Here is a 21,290-nt window from a genome sequence, read left to right on the forward strand (position 1 = left end):
AATAGCTTCTGAACCAGGAATTGAATGAGTCACAAATATGGACTAAATAAAACTGATAATTGGATTGCTGCAATGTGTTTATCTATTGCCTTGTTATATCTATAAGATGATGGTGTTTACATATGTTTCATATTATATGTATGGTGCATATGATTTATATACGCCGTAATAATTCTTTACAGTATTAAATATATTGCTGTAGTGGGTATGTAAAAGGGGTCTTTCTGGAGTGTTATCCTTGTAGTTACAGGTAATCACAGTGCTTGAGAGTAAAGGTGTCTCAACAAGCACTGGGCTTCCTTTTCACTGTTGTAAATATCTTTTTGGAAACCCTTACTATCTTCTTAATTCCAGCAAGCAATTGCTTCTCACATAGCCCCTTCGAATGATCACATTGGTGTCAATAATGTACCACAAAGAAACTGGCATGAATGTATTTATTGAGCATGCAAAACATTCTCCAATAAATAATGGACTGAACACTACATTCTGGGCTCCTGGGTAACGTGCTACTTGCCATAAAGCGCATAAACACTGTTAACGGGTAGTTATCGATATATAAACGCAATTTAAACACTTTAAATTTAAACATTGATAGTCAAGACAAGAAAAAACGACTGATATTCATTTGTTAATGGTATTTAGTAATGAGGCTAATCTTCTGTAAAGCTTCTTTTTGAATTCTACATGAATCCTTCTGTAATGTATATTCTGGGACTTTTTCAAACTTCACAGGAACAAAGATTTGTCCTCACAACACTGTCTGCCTCTCTTCGCTTGTATCACTTCTAACAATAACATGTGCTATTTGATCTTAGCTGCGGAGCCACCTATTCAGGTTCCACATGCGTAAGTAAGCCTCTGAAATAAATGACTTGAGTGGTTTGTACATAAACAAACCGTCAAATCGAATCCTGCAGTGCCTGACTCATCATCACCTCTGGCTGAACCAGAGTACAGACGACTGTTCGACTGACAGTTTTGACTAAAATAACCATATTTAAAGACCACTAATAAAAGGGAAGATCCACAGCCTACACATGTATGCTGAGAAGTAGAGGCACAAAAAAGGACTAAGGACTGCAATTCTCCTGCCACTTTTTGTTTGTTTAAGAAGGGGAGTTTAATAAACCATTCTGTGGATGATGGGCTCTACTGGTGATTGGGGAGATGGGAAGGGGTATCAATGCCATATTTCCTTTGAAGGATGGTGGCAGCCTGAGGAGCTGTGTGATAACCTTGCCTTTTCCATACTTGATGTGCAGGGTAGTGAAGGCGAGCAGTCAAAGGCTTCTCAGGGAAGTGGTGTAACGGGCAATAACTCACAACTCAACAGAGAACAAACAAACAATAAAGTATTGCCTTGTCTGGTGGTTAACTTGTGAGTTAAAAGAAAGTAGTTCAATTACATAGCACAAAGTAATGTTGCATAGCACAATAAGGGAAGACATGTAGTGTAGTTCCTATCTTCCCAATAGGCTCTGCGCATTGGAATAATACCTACAGCAGTAAAGGCCTAGGCCAGACGTTAACTAGGTCTACTACTGTCGATACTAGACTTAAAGTTTTGGGTTTGCCAGCGTAGCTCAGAGTTCACTAGAAACTTTCTCGAATGTTCAAGGAGGAATTAACTTCCCTGATTAGACAAGAAGGGATTTAGTTTCTGACAACCATAGAACATGACAACTTTGCTCTCCCCTAATCAAGAGTCAATCTCGAGAGTCGTGTGAACAAAAGGCAAATTATTTTACTCAGTCAGTACGTGCATTCTTAGTCTCATCAGAATGTAGAGAAAAGGAAGAGACGGGCGTGTTCAATAAAAAGGTGTTATTTATTGATCAGTCTCTTTTCTCATACAAGAGAAATGGATCGATATTATTGCAATACTTATAGTTAAGTAAAGTGCATACATTAAAAGCAATAGTATAAAATAATACTGTAAAAACATTGATATGGTTTCTAAGCCATAAGATGTTTTAAAATGAATAAAATATATTATATACACATATACATTTGACTAAACGTACTCAACTGGTGTTTCTAGATACGCCTACCCCGTGTACCTGACCTAAGTCTAATACGTGGGCGGGAATTGATAGTTACAGTTTAAGTTAAGTTTGTTTTTGCCAAGTGAATAACTAAAGAATTCTCTGTGAGGGGTTATTCAGTTCTGTACCTGGAATTTAGGATGAATGAGGAATGGTATCTCTCTCTCTGGTCTCGATATTCCAGGCTGCCTGCGAGGGCTACCCGGAAACGCCGGTGCTGGATTCTCGGCAGGAGAAAGCAGCGCGTCTCTCAGCGCGTCAGAAAGGCGGGGCTGCGCCAGCGGGGTCTGCTCTGCTCTTCGCTTCGGCAAGTATGGCTGCTCCGTCTCGTCACCACGCGTGTGTTTGCATATGGCAAGATCGGTAATATTTATACCTTTAAGGTGCCGAGATTGACGTAAGGATGGACATAGATACGTCAATAAAGATGTCATACGACTTGCTCGTTAGCACATTCTTTTACTAAAGTTCTCGGTGAAATCAAAACAATGGCCGCAGGGTTTTGCCCAGGTTGTCATAGGTTTGATTTGTTATGAGAACTCCGTATGCCTTATCAGGGGCTGGAGGAATATCGCTTGTCTAATTAGATCGCAAGTGTTATGACCTAATCAGATAACACGTTCCTGTGCCGTAGTGTGACTGCGTCAGATAACGGTATCTGCATCATGGGGGTTTTCTGCCTCATGGGCTGACTGCTAGTTAACTTGTTGGTTTGTTTAACTAGAATAGGGTCAGGAATAGGGGGATCGATTCAGAACCTATAGGAATACATGACACCCACTCCACGCTAACTATGGACATATTTACTAATCTAGGCATAGTATAACATAGTACAACATACTATAGAGTAGTGTGTATACCTTACCACCCCAAAATACATAAATGCATTTTGAAATTTTCAAATATACTGAAAAAAATTGCAGACATATATATATGGTATGCACTCAAGCTGTAGAAAAATGCCAAAGTAATCGCATTTGTATACTTTATTGCTTATTTGGTATATGAGAATTACACATGAAATGGTTTCTTACAGAAAAAAGTTTCGAGACCATTCCATCACAGAATAAAATATCTTTATGAACATGCCAGCGGGCAGCTAATGTCTATAAGCTATCTAAAATTTAGAAACCTTAGTTCTCTAAGAATAGTTCTTACTTTAAGCAGAAGATAGTGTCCCGAAAAATATGCAAAAATATTTGGGGCTGCTGGAAAAACTGCTGTCCGTGAACTGGAGCGAAAATGTTCATGTGACTTTATTTTTAAAGTTGAAGGCCGAATTCAGGGAACGCCGTGTGCGAGCTTGCTCAAAAGTCTCTATTTCTGTTTGGGTGAGAACATCATATCATTTAGGCTTTCGAAAAAACTGTCAACAGCTTCCTGGGAAAGTTCCACTAACTCGGAAATAGGTGTAATCATGCATTCTTGCGCATGATTGTCTCCATTGACATTTTGATTTGCATTACTGACAGAAGGTCGTACCTGTTCGATGCTGCTTTCATCTTGAACTTCACTACCCATCAATCGTAGTGGTGAAGCTTCCACGAATGCCGTCATCAGGATTGGTAGCCTTTGAGGGCAGCACAAAGCATGAACCTTGATCGGGCTCAACAATGTTTCTACATCCATCGGCGCATCCGATTGTAGCGTCAGACAGGTGTCTAACACGCATTCTTCTCCGCATAGCAGACACCTCAATACAGGTAAAACACATCTTTGCCACATTGGTCGAAATGATAGAAACCAAGTCATGTTCAGGTCTCTAAGCCGGGAGAGTCCCAGGATTTTTGATATCCGGTCCCGGTATCCAATGGCTAGGATTGTTTCTTCCCTTGTCGCAAGAGTTTTGTCTGTGACATGGGTTGCCATAATGAAAAATAAGGACTAAGAATAGGATTCCTGCAATTAGTCCCAGGATCAGGGGAAGTCCGCCAAAAATCGAATGGACGAAATCTGGAAAAATACCCAGTATGGCTTTGAATGGTGTTAATGCCATCGAAAATACTGTCTTAAATACCTTTGAGACCCCATTGGTATCAGAAATATTTAAGATTTCATTCAGGATTTCCGCGAAATGTACGGGGGAATTAGTTGATAATAATGTATGTATCTCTGCAGTCGTCCTTGCGACTTGTAGATCATACGTTTCTTTTGATGACGAGAGCCTGGTAGGCGTCTGAAGAAGGACTGTTTTCATTCTGCTTAAAGTATCTATTCGAATAGAAGTAATTTTCAAATCGGGCCATGCCCTTGCCTCCCTGTCTGGGAAGGAGCTGGGGAACAATGTGCATCCACAGCACTTGACCTTCGCAGTAGTAGTTACTAGATAAGGAGTCCCGGGCATAAGACTACAACATCTGCGGTCTACAATAAGAATGTAACTCCCATTATAGAGTCTTTGAAAGAATGGTTCTATTTCTGTTGCAGGTGCGCCTTGCTGGTGACATGAAAGGTTGTATGAATTCCCTTCACAGGCTCCATGCAAACTAATTCCGTTACACAGAAGTGTGCCACTCAGTGACATCGCACAATTGTTGCCACTAAGAAACACTTTCTGTCCTTTATTACTGACACATGCATGTGAATAGGGCAGGTTCCATGTTGTTTTAAGGTACCTCTTTCCCAATTTCTCGTACATGCCAGCCTGTATATATTTTTGGCAGTATTGAAACCTGAAGGTTGAGATTGGAATATTTATTATCCCATGTATTATCCATTCATTGACAGGTCGTTCTGACATTGTCATCGGTAATCTTTCTAGTTTTTCAATGCTCAAGATTGTATAATCAGCACCCTTTTGCGCCATACTGATTTGTCTATCAGTAAGGTTAAAGATTTGGAATAGTGACGTTGTGTTGATTAAACGCCAAGGCACACAGCCTGAACGCAGATTTTGTAACGTCCAGCCAAGCTGTACAATAGAACGCAATTGTGACTGACCGTGTTGTAATAGCAGTAAGTCTTGCGATAATATATTGATTGCTGACGACACAATGCTGTCCAAAGAAAAAATTCTGGAGGACAGAGTCATTAACCCATTGTCCACTACAGAAAGTGATTTTTCCAAATTAATACGGTCAATTTCCCGTATTCTCTCTGCTGTTTCAATTTGAGTAACCTTCCAGGCCTCATTGTATGCTGCATATACAGAGGCTGCTATGAAACGCTTTTGACGCTGTTTGCGTGGTCCCAAAGTGAAATCACGCAAGTCAGCACCATCAGTAAGTAAAGTTAGGTGTTGCTTAATTTCTGCCAGTGTGGAAGTTTGTAGCCATTGAAGGCATAATTTGCCCACACTGTAGGTGGTTATTATCCCTGGGTGATGTCTTTGAGGATATCTAGGGTCTGGCCTGGTCATTTTGAACCCCTGTGTTTTGTTCAGGAATCTGTCTTGACAGTTATTAGTATCTGTGGGCCAGATCAACCACTGTTTCCAATCAGGATGTGTTCTGTTTTGGTTTAATATATGATTTACGTCTATCTCTTCACCTGTATCAGAGTTATTGCTAAACATTATTGGCTTTGGAATAGACGGTTTATTTAAATCTTTGATTTTGGCTAAGCCAAGACAGGTGGTCTGTTGAACAGTGTCATTTAAAAATATCATTTGTTCTGGGATCATGCAGGCTCTAAACAAAGCTTCTATACCCTGTACTTGCCATTCTTTTGTACCCCAAACACTTTTCAATTCAACATTTTTGTCCCAATAATCAAATCCAAAAGTATTCATTTGTTCAAAAAATGAGTCTGAATATAACAATTTTGTGTTGGTTATCATGGTTTTGGTTCCTGTCATGTTCGACAATTTAAAATAAAATGTTTCAGCATTACTTGTGTTAAAACCTGAAAAATATGAATATTAGTCGTAAACGGTTCTTGAGCTCCCTTTTGGAGGTGTTGCACAATGTTCCCATTGATTATAATTTAAAACGTTTCTAGGTTGTGCAGATCTATGTAAAAAGTGGTTACCATAGTGGTTATAGCAATACATACTGTCATAATTTGTAGAACCCTGCAAATAATCATGTTTGGTAAATTTAGCAGACATTACTAAGTCAGACATCATATTATTAATGCTTTCGAAGTCCCAATCATCAGCAAATGAGTTTGGTTTTGCAAAGTCACTCAATGAGATCTTAATTTGGTGTGGATATTTCAGGATCTCGACCGGACCATAAATTTCATAGTCAGTGTTGTCCCAGGCTACCCCACCAGGTATCGGATTGGCTGTGAAGTTGGCTGAAGAAAGTTCTCTTTTCTCGACGTGTGAAGATGTGTGTGGTTTGAGGATCAAGTTGATTTTCTGACTTGCTGTGTCCATTTTAGCATATTTTCCCTCAATGAAGCGTCCCAAAGTTAGTATCATGATGAGCCAAAGTATGAGGATAAATGCACCAAAACCCACCCAAAATTCAATCCATGGAGAAATCAGATATGTTTCTTTCAGTTGTCTCAAAAGTTCCTTAGCTTTGTCTTTAAAGGTTTTTGATGATGGCTGTGTCTTTGATTCGCTGAAGCCCTCAGAGGAATCATCGAAGTTAATGAAGTAGCCGGATGCAGTTCTGTCAATTGTTCCAATTGGTTCAGGATTTCTGTTTCTTGCATTTTCACTTGGTACTTCATTATAGATTGGTGTGTCTCTGCTAAATGTTTTTATTTGGGTATTCAGAGGTCTTAGTTCTATTGCATTGTTGCATAGTCCTTGTTGTTCTTCTGTAGGCGTTTCGAATGTGATGAGCCTCTTCGTTAGGACCTCTGTACTGGTAGCAAACCTTGGTGTTCTGCTACTTATTGGGAGTCCACTTGGCCTACTGTTTGTTATCAGCCACATGTTGTGGTTTTACCAGGTCGATGGATACAACTCGGTTCTCCTTTTTACCAGCAAGTGGCGGTAGTACAACTGATCTTGTCCCGTTGACAGACAAGACAGGAACTGCTTTTCTGTAAGAAGGCCCAAATTCCTTCTTTACCGCGATCTTTTCCCTGACTAGATCCCCGACTTTTGGAATCCAGACAGGTCTTGCTGGGACAGGTGGTGGTTCTTCAGTGGTTGTTGGCTGTTGTTTCAACTTTATGTTGCTCAGGTCTTTTCTTGTTTTGTTTAAGTCCTGCAAAATCGCCAAACGGTCTTTGATATCAAAGGTTTTTTCTTTCACCACTGAAGTCTGACTATCAATGCCAGAGATCATCATCCTAGTTCCAAATAATAATTCGTACGCACTGAATCCCTTCAGAGAATTTCTTGGCAAGTTATTGAGACTACGTTGGACACTTATTAGATGTTTGACCCACCCAGCTCCCGAACCTAATATCCTTTCCGCTATAGATTGCTTTATGCCTTGGTTTTTTCTTTACACCATCCCGTACCCTCAGGAAGGAAGTGAGAAGATTCCCGCTGGGCTATGCTCATTTGGTCATGTTTCCCCTCAGGCTTGAGGGCTAGAGTGGAGACAATGGTCAAACGTAGCATGTTCTTAGCGTATATGCCATTTAGACTCGCAAATCTTTGTATAACAGTCCGGACGTCAGCCGAGTGCTGGTGATCTACATTATAAGTGGAACTAGCCTGTATATGTTAATCGCAACCCTTCCTTTTTACTCCTGATTTTTTCTGGAGTAGAACGACGAGGTATTAAACTGTTTCTTTCCCCACTGCGATCTCTGTTGCAGTTTGGGCAGTTTTTTACAAACGTGGTATGACGCAGGCTCATGCCTGGCCACCAGTACCTTGATTGTAATTCTTCCAGAGAATCTTTTAGTTTAAGGTGTCTGAGACCCTCGCCCATATGTGCGTCTGCGATTAACAAGTTTCTCCTGTCCATGTTTGGAATCACTCTATCCCCCACTCCAGGGATTCGAGCAAAAGGGACGTAGTTTGTATCGATTATGTATGTATAATTGAGTGGATAGTTGATCGGTAACGCTGAGCAGTCGCCTTTTGATGACGTTTTCACCGCCAGCACTGTTTCACCGTCAATGTATTTTAATGTACGCTTTTTTCGAACTACGGGAGCCGATTTAGTGGCTGCCGCTGCGGCTGTTTCAGCCAATGAATTCCCTACAACGTGAACGCCATCACGCTGATGACTCAGTGAGTGAGTCACGTGAGTCTTTGGTAGTTCTTTTTGTAAAAGAGCTATTTGTTCCCAGAGCAGTTTCTGCTTTATTGGTGCATCTGTGTCATCTTTGTAACCTTTTTAAATCCATGTCTGCAAATCGCTGTTATATGATTTGACGCAGTAATATGAATCTGACACTATAAGTGTCGGGAATTCGCGATCCGCATTATCTAGCGCCATTTTTAAAGCTAATATTTCAGTTTGTTGTTCTGAATTACTTTCTACTGAGTGTGTCTTTGTTAATAGAGGTTTTAGTTTACCTCCGCGCCACACTTCTTTTGTAATCTCACATGTGGGGTTGTATGCTTGTTCTCCCCAAACGGAGGGTTGAGCATGTCCGTCTGTATACATTACACAGGCGTAATGTCGTAAAGGCAGAATGTCAATTGGCAGAGGATATGTATCTTCATATTCTAGATTTTTTAATTCTTCTAGTTCTTAGAAAATTGTCAACCAGGCTATACTTGATAATTCATATCCTACGTACAAGACTGTTAGATGGGCAATTCTGGATTTTTTAAAATTGAACTTCTAACCCTCTGCTGCGAACCCAAGTATTATGGTGTTCACTCTCTTCAAGTGAGTCTCCAAGTCATCATCTGTTAAGTAAATGTCATCGACATAAGATAATGCTTCATCATCATATAGTTGTAGTAATTCTGTTACTCTCGCTGAGAATACCCCCGGACTGTTCTTGTACCCCTGGGCTAACCGACAGAATTGTTTTTGAGTGCCATTTACTGAGAATGCAGTTAAATATCTGCTCTCTGGTGCTATGTTTTGACAAAAGAATCCATTAGAGATGTCTAAGGTTGTTTTGTATTTTTTGCGCACTATGTTATTCATTAGTGCAGCACTGTGTGAGTTTTGCACTGCAAAAGTTTTGCAACATGTGTTAAGGTGTCGGTAATCCAAAACTAGACGATATGAATTGTCTGGTTTGGAGACCGGAAACAAAGGGTTGTTCATTTGTGAGGTGCAAGTTTCAATCACCCCCTGGTATTCTAGCTGATCTAGTATTTCATTTACCTGTTTTTTAGCTTCTTGCTTAATTGGGTACTGCCTTTGTGCAGTAGGTTGTGATTTTAACTGGATTTTGTGAGGAGGAGAATCCTCATCCCATCCTACATGATTTTTATATAAAGCAGGTGCTAGAGCCACTGCCCACTTTCTAGCAAGTGTGTATTTTTTATGAATTGGAATTTGATTTGAGAAGGCAGGCATAATTACTTCTTCGCCATGAGGGCACTCCCTGACAAACTCTGGTGGCCAGTCTTTTTCAGCTAGAAGGATGTCATAGCCCTTGGAGAGATTATCCCAAAATAGTCCCCTTATTTTCCTAGTCTTATCCCCCTCTATACGCAATGTTATTTCGTATATTTTGTGAGGTTTGCTAACTCTGGTGTCCGCAGTTTCCACTTGAAGATATTCATTCGTGTCCACTGTCTCCAGATGATTCATAAGGACTTTGCGAGCTATGCTCACTTCTGCTTTGCTGTCTAGCATTGTCTGAGCCCACTCTCCGTTTTTCAGTTGTGTCCTCAGTATTCTCGGCATTGTTAACTACCTTGATACTGGCTACCTTCTTTTTTGGAAATTGTAATTTCTTTTTTAGTTGAGCAGGTTCCTTGTCTTTGGACTTGGCGTGCTCTTCTCTTTGTTCTGATCGTCCTCTTCTTTCCGATTTCTGCGAGGAAGTCTGAAAAGATTGAGAGGGACGCGTATCAATGTCTTGATATCTATCAGGTTTTTTTGATATTATCCCTATTTCTAAGGTTATATCTTTTCCCAGAGGGGTCACTCTGGGGTGACCTGTGTCTTTGGTTCGGAGATTTCTCTCTTCGCCTAGGAGACCTTCCTCTGGACTGGAATTTCTTTTCTTTAGGATTGGATTGTTTGTTTCCATCCCAGTTCTTTTTTGGTGAATTATTATTAAAAAATATTTTTTCTGGACTTTCAGTCAGTTGTGGTTTTACTGGTATTCCACCTAAACTATCTCTACCTAGTTCCTCATAGGATTTTTCTATGATTCTGGCAATTTCAGCTGGTTGGTCTGCTATATCTGTCTCTTTTAACCTCTGGCGGATCGCCACGTTGGCTGCTTCACCTTTTATGTTGGCTAATAATATAGCCGAGACCTGCTTGAAGTCTTTCAGTAATTTCATACCAAGAGTTAAAGCGGGTTCTGGACCGTATTCGTCTTGAATTTGTTTTAGCACATCTGGTATCACCGAAATGGATGGAACACCGTGCGTTTTTGTGTAGATGGAAGCAAAGACTGTACCCCAAGTGTCACAGTCCTCTATGTGTGGTGCGATTCCCATTGGGAGACAGATAGTCAGAATCCTGTGTTTTTCTAGCGGGGTGGTGTCAGGAAACACCGCCTCTATTTGGGTAATTTTCTGTGCCAACCAGAAAGGTATTTGTTCCCGTTTAGCCGGTACTTTACCTAGGCAGGATTGGATGTTCTGTGGTGTAATTTTATTTGTGTTCCCCTGGTGAGGGGTCAGCTGTGGAAGTTTAATCGCTGGCTGAATTGTTGAAGTCCGCATCACATACTGAACTAATTGTCTATGAATTTTTATTAATTGTTTTAGCTGTGTTAACAGCTCTGCTGCAGACATCCCATTGATGTCTGGATGTGGTGTGTATCCGGCTAGGACCGGCCACGTTGCTCCTGGTCTACCTAAAGGACCGAGCCTGGTGATGTGATTATTATGTTTTAGGGCGCCATCAAATAAGAGCAAATGCTCTTGGAATTTGAGTGGTACTTCCACCTCCTCGAAAGGAGTGTACTCATTAGGAGGTTCCTCTATTTTGTAATAGTGGAAGTACTTTGTTACAGCATTTGCTGCTGGAAAATGTATCCATGAATAATATACCTCTGTCTGCCGATATTCGTGTGCCTCAATTACGAATATGACTGTGCCACCTCTAGGTGTCAGTCCATTTTCTATAAGTTTCAAGGTTATAGATTTTCTTTTAATGACCGGGATGAGTATTATATCCGGGTCTGCATTTTGTAGTGCAGTATCAGCTTCTGCTATGTCAGCTGCTAATCTAACTGCCTCTCTTTCTTCATCACTGTCTGTCATTTTACTGACCGGATGGTTATTTTGTTTGTTTGCAGATCAGGTTTCTTATGGAAACAAAGATTAGATGCACAATATTTTGGAACTGTTTATCCTTCAACGTTGACTATACCAAGAACCATACATAGGAGTTCCCTCCTGCGAGGTCTGGCGGATATAACCTTTCACCCACTCCAGACGTCTTTGGAGTATTTGGGAAAAGGGGTCTGAGTGAGAAAGCACGACTGAGTTACTCTAAATGTCTTACGTTAGTTTTATCGCCCTTTCCAAACGCGTTGGGCGCCATGTAGTGTAGTTCCTATCTTCCCAATAGGCTCTGCGCATTGGAATAATACCTACAGCAGTAAAGGCCTAGGCCAGACGTTAACTAGGTCTACTACTGTCGATACTAGACTTAAATTTTTGGGTTTGCCAGCGTAGCTCAGAGTTCACTAGAAACTTTCTCGAATGTTCAAGGAGGAATTAACTTCCCTGATTAGACAAGAAGGGATTTAGTTTCTGACAACCATAGAACATGACAACTTTGCTCTCCCCTAATCAAGAGTCAATCTCGAGAGTCGTGTGAACAAAAGGCAAATTATTTTACTCAGTCAGTACGTGCATTCTTAGTCTCATCAGAATGTAGAGAAAAGGAAGAGACGGGCGTGTTCAATAAAAAGGTGTTATTTATTGATCAGTCTCTTTTCTCATACAAGAGAAATGGATCGATATTATTGCAATACTTATAGTTAAGTAAAGTGCATACATTAAAAGCAATAGTATAAAATAATACTGTAAAAACATTGATATGGTTTCTAAGCCATAAGATGTTTTAAAATGAATAAAATATATTATATACACATATACATTTGACTAAACGTACTCAACTGGTGTTTCTAGATACGCCTACCCCGTGTACCTGACCTAAGTCTAATACGTGGGCGGGAATAGATAGTTACAGTTTAAGTTAAGTTTGTTTTTGCCAAGTGAATAACTAAAGAATTCTCTGTGAGGGGTTATTCAGTTCTGTACCTGGAATTTAGGATGAATGAGGAATGGTATCTCTCTCTCTGGTCTCGATATTCCAGGCTGCCTGCGAGGGCTACCCGGAAACGCCGGTGCTGGATTCTCGGCAGGAGAAAGCAGCGCGTCTCTCAGCGCGTCAGAAAGGCGGGGCTGCGCCAGCGGGGTCTGCTCTGCTCTTCGCTTCGGCAAGTATGGCTGCTCCGTCTCGTCACCACGCGTGTGTTTGCATATGGCAAGATCGGTAATATTTATACCTTTAAGGTGCCGAGATTGACGTAAGGATGGACATAGATACGTCAATAAAGATGTCATACGACTTGCTCGTTAGCACATTCTTTTACTAAAGTTCTCGGTGAAATCAAAACAATGGCCGCAGGGTTTTGCCCAGGTTGTCATAGGTTTGATTTGTTATGAGAACTCCGTATGCCTTATCAGGGGCTGGAGGAATATCGCTTGTCTAATTAGATCGCAAGTGTTATGACCTAATCAGATAACACGTTCCTGTGCCGTAGTGTGACTGCGTCAGATAACGGTATCTGCATCATGGGGGTTTTCTGCCTCATGGGCTGACTGCTAGTTAACTTGTTGGTTTGTTTAACTAGAATAGGGTCAGGGATAGGGGGATCGATTCAGAACCTATAGGAATACATGACAGACAGACACAGGGTTGCAATCTTGCGGTCGGCTACTAGCATGAATATGCTGGCGCTGCCATTGGCACCCCTAAGCATTTTCTGAGTTGCCTTTTCACCACCCACTTTATGGTGGTGAGCCCACCATGAAAAGGGTGGCGGAGAGGCAAATAAGGAGGCCCTAACAGGGCCCCTTAACGGATCAGGGCTTAGGGGTGCATGCACCTTTAATTGCACCCCCATTCCTGCATGGTGTGGCACACCATGCAAGCACATGCTGCGGTTGCTGTCACTGCAGGAGGCTACATGTTAGGTTCTCCTATAAGCCTAACAACCCACCGCCGCAACACCGCTCGCCTGACCTGGAATACAATCATAATCCGGTGGACGGGCTCACCATGGCTTTGCGGTCCTCCAACAGACAGCGCGGTGGCAGCGCTGCTGGAAGACCGTTAAAGTTGTAATCAGACAAATATTATCGATACATGCAATATCAATGCACAAAAAAATCAAATCGGAAATGAAATATCGATAACAAAAATATACTTAACTAGTAAATCACAATTATTGAGAACACAAACATTGTTGTTAAAAATATAGATTTTTTTCCTATATCAAACACAGAAATATCAAAAACAAAAATATTATTACCTTTAACAACTTTGCTGCCAGCCCCAGCGTGCCAAGCCTTTTTTTTGGGCTATTTGGGGTAGTTTGTACTTAGACCCCTATTAGAAATGGGGGTCTCTAGTGGTTTGCACCTTTGTCCAAGTAGGGACTTTTCTTCTTAGTCAGGGTAAGAGGGATACACTTCTAAAATAACCCCTGCTCACCCCCTTGGTAGCTTGGCATGAGGAGACAGGCTTATCTCAGAAGCAGTGTGTAAAGCATTTGTGAACACATAGTGTAATACAGTGAAAACAGTACAAATGGACACCACACTAGTATAGAAAAATAAGTATTCTTTATCTAAACCAAACAACACCAAAATGACAAAAATCCACAATACAGTAATCAAAATATGCATTTTAAACAGTAAAAATAGTTCAGTTCAAAGTAAATTGCATATGCCACGCTTTTTGCAAACCTTGGATGCGTCGCGCACACAAACGAGAACTGTCACAGGGAAGGTGATGCATCAGATCATTACACCCAGGAAAGCTGATGTGTGTTTTCCTTACTTCAGGGAAGGTGATGCTTCAGTGCCTTACTTCCAGGCAGGGGCGGTGATGCGCCGGTTCCTTACTGAAGGGGAGGTGATGCGTTTGTTTCTTACTGTGCGAGGAGGTGATAATTCGGTTTCTTACTGCGACCCCGTTGTTCTTGCCGGCGTGGCACCCAGATGCGATGTGTGAGGATTGAGGATGCATCGGTTCTCGGTGTGGCTGCAGCGACTGTGTTGGTCTCTTCAGCCGCGGTCCCACGATGCATTGGTTCTTGCAGCCGCACAGCAGGGCCTGCATTGGAATTGGTGCGGCGATCTTGGATTTTGGAGATCGGTGTACGGGATTAGGCGGGTGGCAATTTCTTGAGTCATGGCAGGTGCTGCGGCGATTTCTTCGGCGATGCATTGGAAACAGATGCGGATGCGTCAAGCTTCTCGAAGTTGTGTTACTTTTCCAGCTCCCAGTGGCAAACAGCCTCCAGAGGTCCAAAGCAGCAGCAGGCACCTCTTGGCAGGTCAGAACTCCCAGCAAGGAAGTTGAGGGGAGTGGTGGTGAAGTCTTTGTGTCCCTGACACTTCAGAACAGAAGACAAGCTTTATTTCAAGCCCTTAGAGATCTTCCTCAAGCAGGGGGCACAGCACACAGCACACAGCAAAGTCCTTGTTCTTTCCTTTGGCAGAAACAGCCACTGCATGCCAAGTCCAGCAAACAGCAAAGGGGCAGTAATCCTTCACCGTTTCTCCAGCTTTTCTCCTTTTCTTTTTAAAGAGTTTTATATAGCGTGAACTAGGTCCGAGACATCGGGTACCAGAGCTCTTTACATGAGCACCAGTTTTGTTACAGGTGGACACCTTGGCAAAAGTTTCTCTTGATTCCCAGAAGTGATCTAAAAGTCTATCGTCTGGGTACCTCTTTTTATATTACAAAATACTTTGTTCTCTTTGGCAGAGACGCTTTTTGCCCAGCCAAAACCAGTTCTGTCCTCTCTGGTGTAGCTTCCTGGCAGGAGGTGGAGACAGCATTGTCCTTGGTAGACCAGGCCCATTCAGTTGTGAAATAAATCTCCTCCCCCTACTCTGAATGCAGCCCAGGTCTATTCATCCCAGTCCTGACTCCCCCTGGAAAGGCAGGACACACCTAACCCCCCAAGTGGCTTTCTGAACAGAATGCACATCCTCAGCCCCTGTCACTCTAGAGCCAGACAGTCAATATACAACCTAGCAGAGGCATTCTGTATGATTAGGCAAAAGAAACTACTTTCTAAACGTGGTATTTTCAACGCCAGAATGTAAAAATCACACTCACTAAAAGATGCATCTTAACATTTTGAGTTCAAGCATATCAAACTTTATTTTCCTATGTTGTTCCAATGGGCAGTATTGCTCATAAGATGTTATGAGCAAACTCCTCATTCTATCGTATTGGACAGATAGCCTTACAATAGTGAAAAACGAAATTGGCAGTATTTCACGATCAGGACACGCCACACACATCAAGGCATGTCCTACCTTTCACATACACTGCACCCTACCCACTGGGGTACCTTGGGCATACCTTCGGGGTGACTTACATGTAAGAACAGGGACAGTTAGGGCCTGGCATTTAGGTGCACTTGCCATGTCGACCTGGCTGTGAAACAGTAAAGGTATTGGATCCTACATCTGACCAACCCGGATCTCAACAATAGGAAAAACAGAACAGGGTGGCTGGACAGGATTATTCGTGAAACAATTCACCAGACACACAGTCAATCTGTACCGTGTGACCACTGGATTTAATTTTCCAAACAAGTTTATTTTTCTTTTTTACATTTATCAGCAATTTTTTGAAACACAAGCACAAACAAAACCACTGTCAATTCAAAAGGTTCATATATACAGTATCTACAAATGCACACATTTACAAATTTACAACAAAGAATCAAACAAAAGATTGGTTAGACACACCAAAAGACAATCACAAATGTATAATAATTCAAATAAATTGCAATTATATACAGTGCAGAGATTAATCCATAAGCGAACAAACGGGAACCAGTCCTAGAGATTGAAAAAACCAAGTGACAGGCGGGGTTGAGATCAAAAACAAGCCTGCCTGTCAACGAAAGCCTGTGGTGTAATGTTAAATAGGGTTGCAAGGCTAGGATACAGAGTGGTGGTATGATTTACATCCTAGCGGCACCCTTTGTTGTAGCCACAGGGTGGTATTGTCGACGCGTTTCGAACCTAAGTATTCAAGGTTCTCTTCAGGACAGGGACTGGGAAACAGATTCTGCACGCGGGCACAAAGGTTGCCGTGGCGTAGGTATGTCGTGTTCACACCTGCAATAGGCGCAGAGCAGGACTTAAGGCGTGGTGTCAGGCTTCAGAAGCTTGCAGGTATCAGGGCGGCTCACATTATTTTGCGCGTGTAGGTCTGGCTATGCAGACCACAGGGAGGGAAGCGGCCGGTCACTGGCCTCAGTTCAGGCCGGCAGTTAAAGTTGGCCCGTTTTCTGAATGAAGTAATCAAGCCACAGAAGGTCCGTGTTGCTCACTCTCTCCCAGGAACAAGCTGTCTGTACAGACAGCTTGTCGCATGCCCAGGCGAGGATCCCTTGCTCACTTTGCCACTGGATTCAAGCTAACCTGGCTGATGAGGGCTGTTAGCCCGAAACCGGTGCCAGGATGCTTGGTTCCGGTCCAGGGAAGACATGGCTTGGCAGTTCAGGCTGGACTATTCCCATGAGGCACAGGATCAAGACTGATTTGCATATAGCTATGTCTGAACTGGGGTGGCAAAGTGAGCTAAAGAACGATGATGGATCCAACCTAGATCGGTTACTGGGGTGAGTGTCTGAAACGTTCAGAGCTCCGTCCATCATCTCCTTGTGTTTGCAGTGTCTGCAGGCATGGCACACAGGGTGTGTGCCATATCATGTTTTCACTTTTGTCTGCACCAAGACACACATCCTGCAGTGGCAGTTTGTATGAGTTTGGCGAGGGGTCCCATAGTGTGGCTCACTTTTTGCTGCAGCCCTTATGGACTCTCTTTATTACCTCAGTCCCTAGGTATCCGAGATATAATTTACTAGGGATTTACAGAGGGTACTAAAGGTACTGCAAATTGGGAGGAACAAATGCACACTGTGATGATGTGACTTGGTTCTATAAGGAATGTTCCAGCATGGAACCAAGTCTGTGGAATGTTCCTTATGTGAATCTTGGGAATGTTCTAGCTTGGGCAGTTATTCCTGTTGGATGAGGTTGTTTAATAAAGACCTCTTGCCTCAACCTTATTATCGTTGGTATGCACGTTATTACACTGGCGACGTTTGGTGGTGTGACGAGCCGACGTTGATTGTGATCTACAACCTCAACAACAAGGAAATTAAGAAGAATAAGGAAAACTTTAAAATGGTACCTGGAGGAGAAAAACAGTTTGGAGTATAGCAAACACGGCGGTGAGTGGTAAGCGGTGTTTGACGCTTGCGAACTGAGAGGCGGGTTACTGAGGGAGAAGTGTGGCGCTTCGAACAGTTCGACCGGCGGATGTGCTTCAGGGTGAAACGCATAAAGCCCGTCTGCGTTCCACTGCCGTGAGTAAAGAAAACAAGCTGTATGCTCCTCAGAAAATTATCAAAATGTTGAAAAGCGTGCCCAATTGCCTAAAGAAATAGAACCGACTGTGTGTGACGTCACGTGGCGGCCATCTTAAGTGTGGAAAAACGGAACAACAATAACTTGATTATAAACGTGCCCAATTGCCTAGAGAAATAGAACCGAGTGTGTGTGACGTCACGTGACGGCCATCTTAAGTGTGGAAAAAACGGAACAACAATAACTTGATTATCCTTGGAAGGCAAAGTCGGATTTGTTTAAAACGTCAATTGAAGGCAATTTATGGTGCGGTACAGGCATATTAAGAGTGAATACTGACGTAAAGGAAACAAGCTCTTTTTATGAAAAGCGTGGTTGTGGTAACAAAGACACTGTCGTCTGGAGCAGACTTTAAAAAAGAGAAAAGGAAGAAGCTGTTTCATTAAGAAAGGAACGCTGTTCAACATGGACATGGGAAAGAGAGGATATCATTAGTGAAGTATTTAGAAGTTACAAACAGTTGGAAATTTACCAAAGAAAAGGAGTTTGTGCTTACGGTGACAAGCACACCAAAATTATTTTTGTTTTGTTGTGTATAATGAGTTAAAAATATGATACTTTATGTAAAGTGAAGTTACAGTGTTTCATGAAATGCGTTCAAAATAGGTACAATCAGATAAAGTATAGTTTTGGTGGATCAACTTAGTTAAAATAAGTGAGGTAATATAAATATTTCAAACTGTGGTGAAGATAAGTAAGAAGGGTGTGTGAAAATACAGAATGTAACATCGCCACCATTTTTCCTTTCTGATCCAGGTGATCAACCAAATAGATGGAAAAAGTGGAAAAAAATGTTTGAGAATTACGCAAGGGTCTGTGGCACAAATCTAAGTGCGGAAAGGAAACATGCTCTCTTGATGCATTGCATTGGAGGTGAAGGACAGGAAGTTTTAGAGAATGTACCTACATTAAGTCAGGCTGAACAAAGGGGACTTAATGAGTATGAAATTTGTATAAAACAATTAGACTTACATTTTCTGCCAAAAGTAAGCACTATAATGGAGAGATATTATTTTGGATTGAGAGAGCAGGGAAAGGATGGAACGGTTGGACAGTTTGCAACTTTTTAAAGAAAATTAGCTTCTAGCTGTAAGTTTGGTGAGTTAACTGAAGAGAGGATACGAGATCAATTTGTGTTGAGATGTACCAATGACAAAATAAGAGAAGAACTTTGGATGAAGGATGAACCACCTTTGGATGAAGTGATGATTATTGCTAAGCGGGATGAACACATGGTTAAGTGTGTGGGAGAGTTGAGCAAAACTGGGAAAAATGTGTGCACTAACGAAAAGATTGAGGAAGTACAAGTTCAGGAAGTGAAGAATCTAGATGAGAAAAAGAAAAAAAGATTCTGCTGATACAAAAGGTGGTGTTGGTGATAGTCAAGCAGGCAAAGCAGTATTAGAAAAGAAAAGTGGGGCTACTTTTCAAGGAAATTGCTACAGATGTGGAAGATTGGAACATATGGCTAATGATAAAAATTGCCCAATTTTGAAAGTTGTCTGCAATGTGTGTGGAAGAAAGGTCATTTGGGAAAGAATTGTCGTCTAAGATTTAGAAGAGACACTAGAGTTGAAACTAAAGAAGTTACATTCAAAATTAATGATGGCATCATAGAACATCCTTCTGACTGGGTTAGTGTAGGAGGAGTTAAGATTAAGATGAAGTTTGATTCATGCTCACACTTAACATTTGTTTCAAAAGAAGATTATTTAAAACATTTTAAAGGAAAATTTGTATTAAAAAAATCAGATGTGAAACCAACTGGTTACGGAAAAAATCCAATCAAAATGTTAAGTTACTTCACAGAGAATATTGAATACAATGAGAGATATGTTGTAGGGAAAATGTATGTTGCGGAAAAAGGTGATAGCTTAATAAGCTGGTCGCATCAAGCTAATTTGGGTGTGGTGCTCAATCCGAATGCAAACCCGTCAATTCAAGTGCAATCTGTAGATGATGATAGTGAAGAAGTGGTGGGAAACTTTAAAGAATTGTTCAGTGAAAAACTTGGATTTTTGAGAGGTTACAAACACAAAATCAAGTTGAAAACTGGTGCAATCCCTGTTGCAGCAAAAGTTAGGCGTCTGCCAATTTGCATGGAAGATGCTGTGAAGAAAGAAATTGATAGATTATTAAAAACTGGGGTGATTGAAGCAGTGGAAGCGACTCAATGGTTGGCCCCCATTGTTGTTGTGAGAAAACCCAATAATGAGATTCGTCTCTGTATGGACCTTCGTGCTTTGAATAAGGAGGTAATTGTAGATAAATTTCCTCTTCCAAACATAGAAGAGCTAGTTGCAACATTGGACGGTGCATTTTATTTTACGACGTTAGATATGGCTTTGGCATATCATCAGGTTCCATTGTCTTTTGAATCACAAGAATTGACGGCTTTCATAAATCCTTTCGGTTCCTACAAATTTAACAGAATGCCGTTTGGCCTAATTTCTGTAGCCTCGTTGTTTCAGCGGATTATGAATGACTTGTTTAAGGGTGTAAATGGCGTGAAATGTTATCAGGATGATGTGTTAATTTGTGGAAGTACTAAGGAAGAACATGATAGTAGATTGAAGTATGTGCTAAGGAAAATGTTAAAAGCAGGTCTATCTCTTAGACGTGAAAATGTAAGTTTGGTGTGACAGAACTGGATTATTTAGGTCATCATATTTCTGGTTTTGGTGTGAGACCAAAAGAGGATTTGGTTAAAACAATTGAAGAGCTTAAAGAACCTTGTTCAAAGGAGGAACTTTCGTCATTTTTGGGCATGGCGGAATTTTACAATAAATTCATTAAGAACTTTGCAGACAAAACTGAGAAACTAAGAAGTATGATGTGTAGGAAATGTGAGTTTGTCTGGACTGATGAATGCAATAAGGAATTTGACAAATTAAAAAGGAACTCAAACTTGCACCGAATCTGCAAACATTTAGACCTGGTGAACCTACTTTCATAGTAACAGATGCGAGTTGTAAAGGGCTTGGAGCTTTGTTGTTTCAGGTTAGGAATGGTGGAGAAAATCTCATTCTTGTGCATCTAGGTGTTTGAAAGGTGCTGAGTTAAATTACTCTGTGATAGAGAAAGAGGCTCTTGCCATTTTCTGGGCTATTAATAATGTTTAGAAAATTTGTTTGGGGTTGTCCATTTGTAGTGAGGTCGGACCACAAACCTTTAAGAAAGATATTGGAAAAAAAGGTCTTGATGCTGTTTCTGCAAGAATTAGGAGATGGGTAATTGCTCTTCAGGAATTTGATTTTAAGTTTGAATATATTCCTGGTAGTACTAATGTTTCCGCAGATTGTTTGTCACGTTTAGTGAATAGTGTGGAGGATTTGGAAAATGATGAGAATGCTGATGAAGGAGATGAGGAGAGTGAAGTCAGAGTTTGTGAAATAACACTGGGTGCGATAAAAGAAGATGAGTGGAAGGAAGAATTAGCTAAGGATAGTGAACTGGTTGAGGTCATGAATAATGTATCTAAGAATCTTAATGGGAAATTAGCAAAACCTTGGTCGTTAATTTCTCATGAACTAGCTGTGTTGAATGGGATTCTAGCAAGAGGGACTAGATTAATTCCTCCAGTGAGTTTG

The sequence above is a fragment of the Lissotriton helveticus genome, chromosome 6, assembly GCF_964261635.1.
Source record: "Lissotriton helveticus chromosome 6, aLisHel1.1, whole genome shotgun sequence".
Taxonomy (NCBI): Eukaryota; Metazoa; Chordata; class Amphibia; order Caudata; family Salamandridae; genus Lissotriton; species Lissotriton helveticus.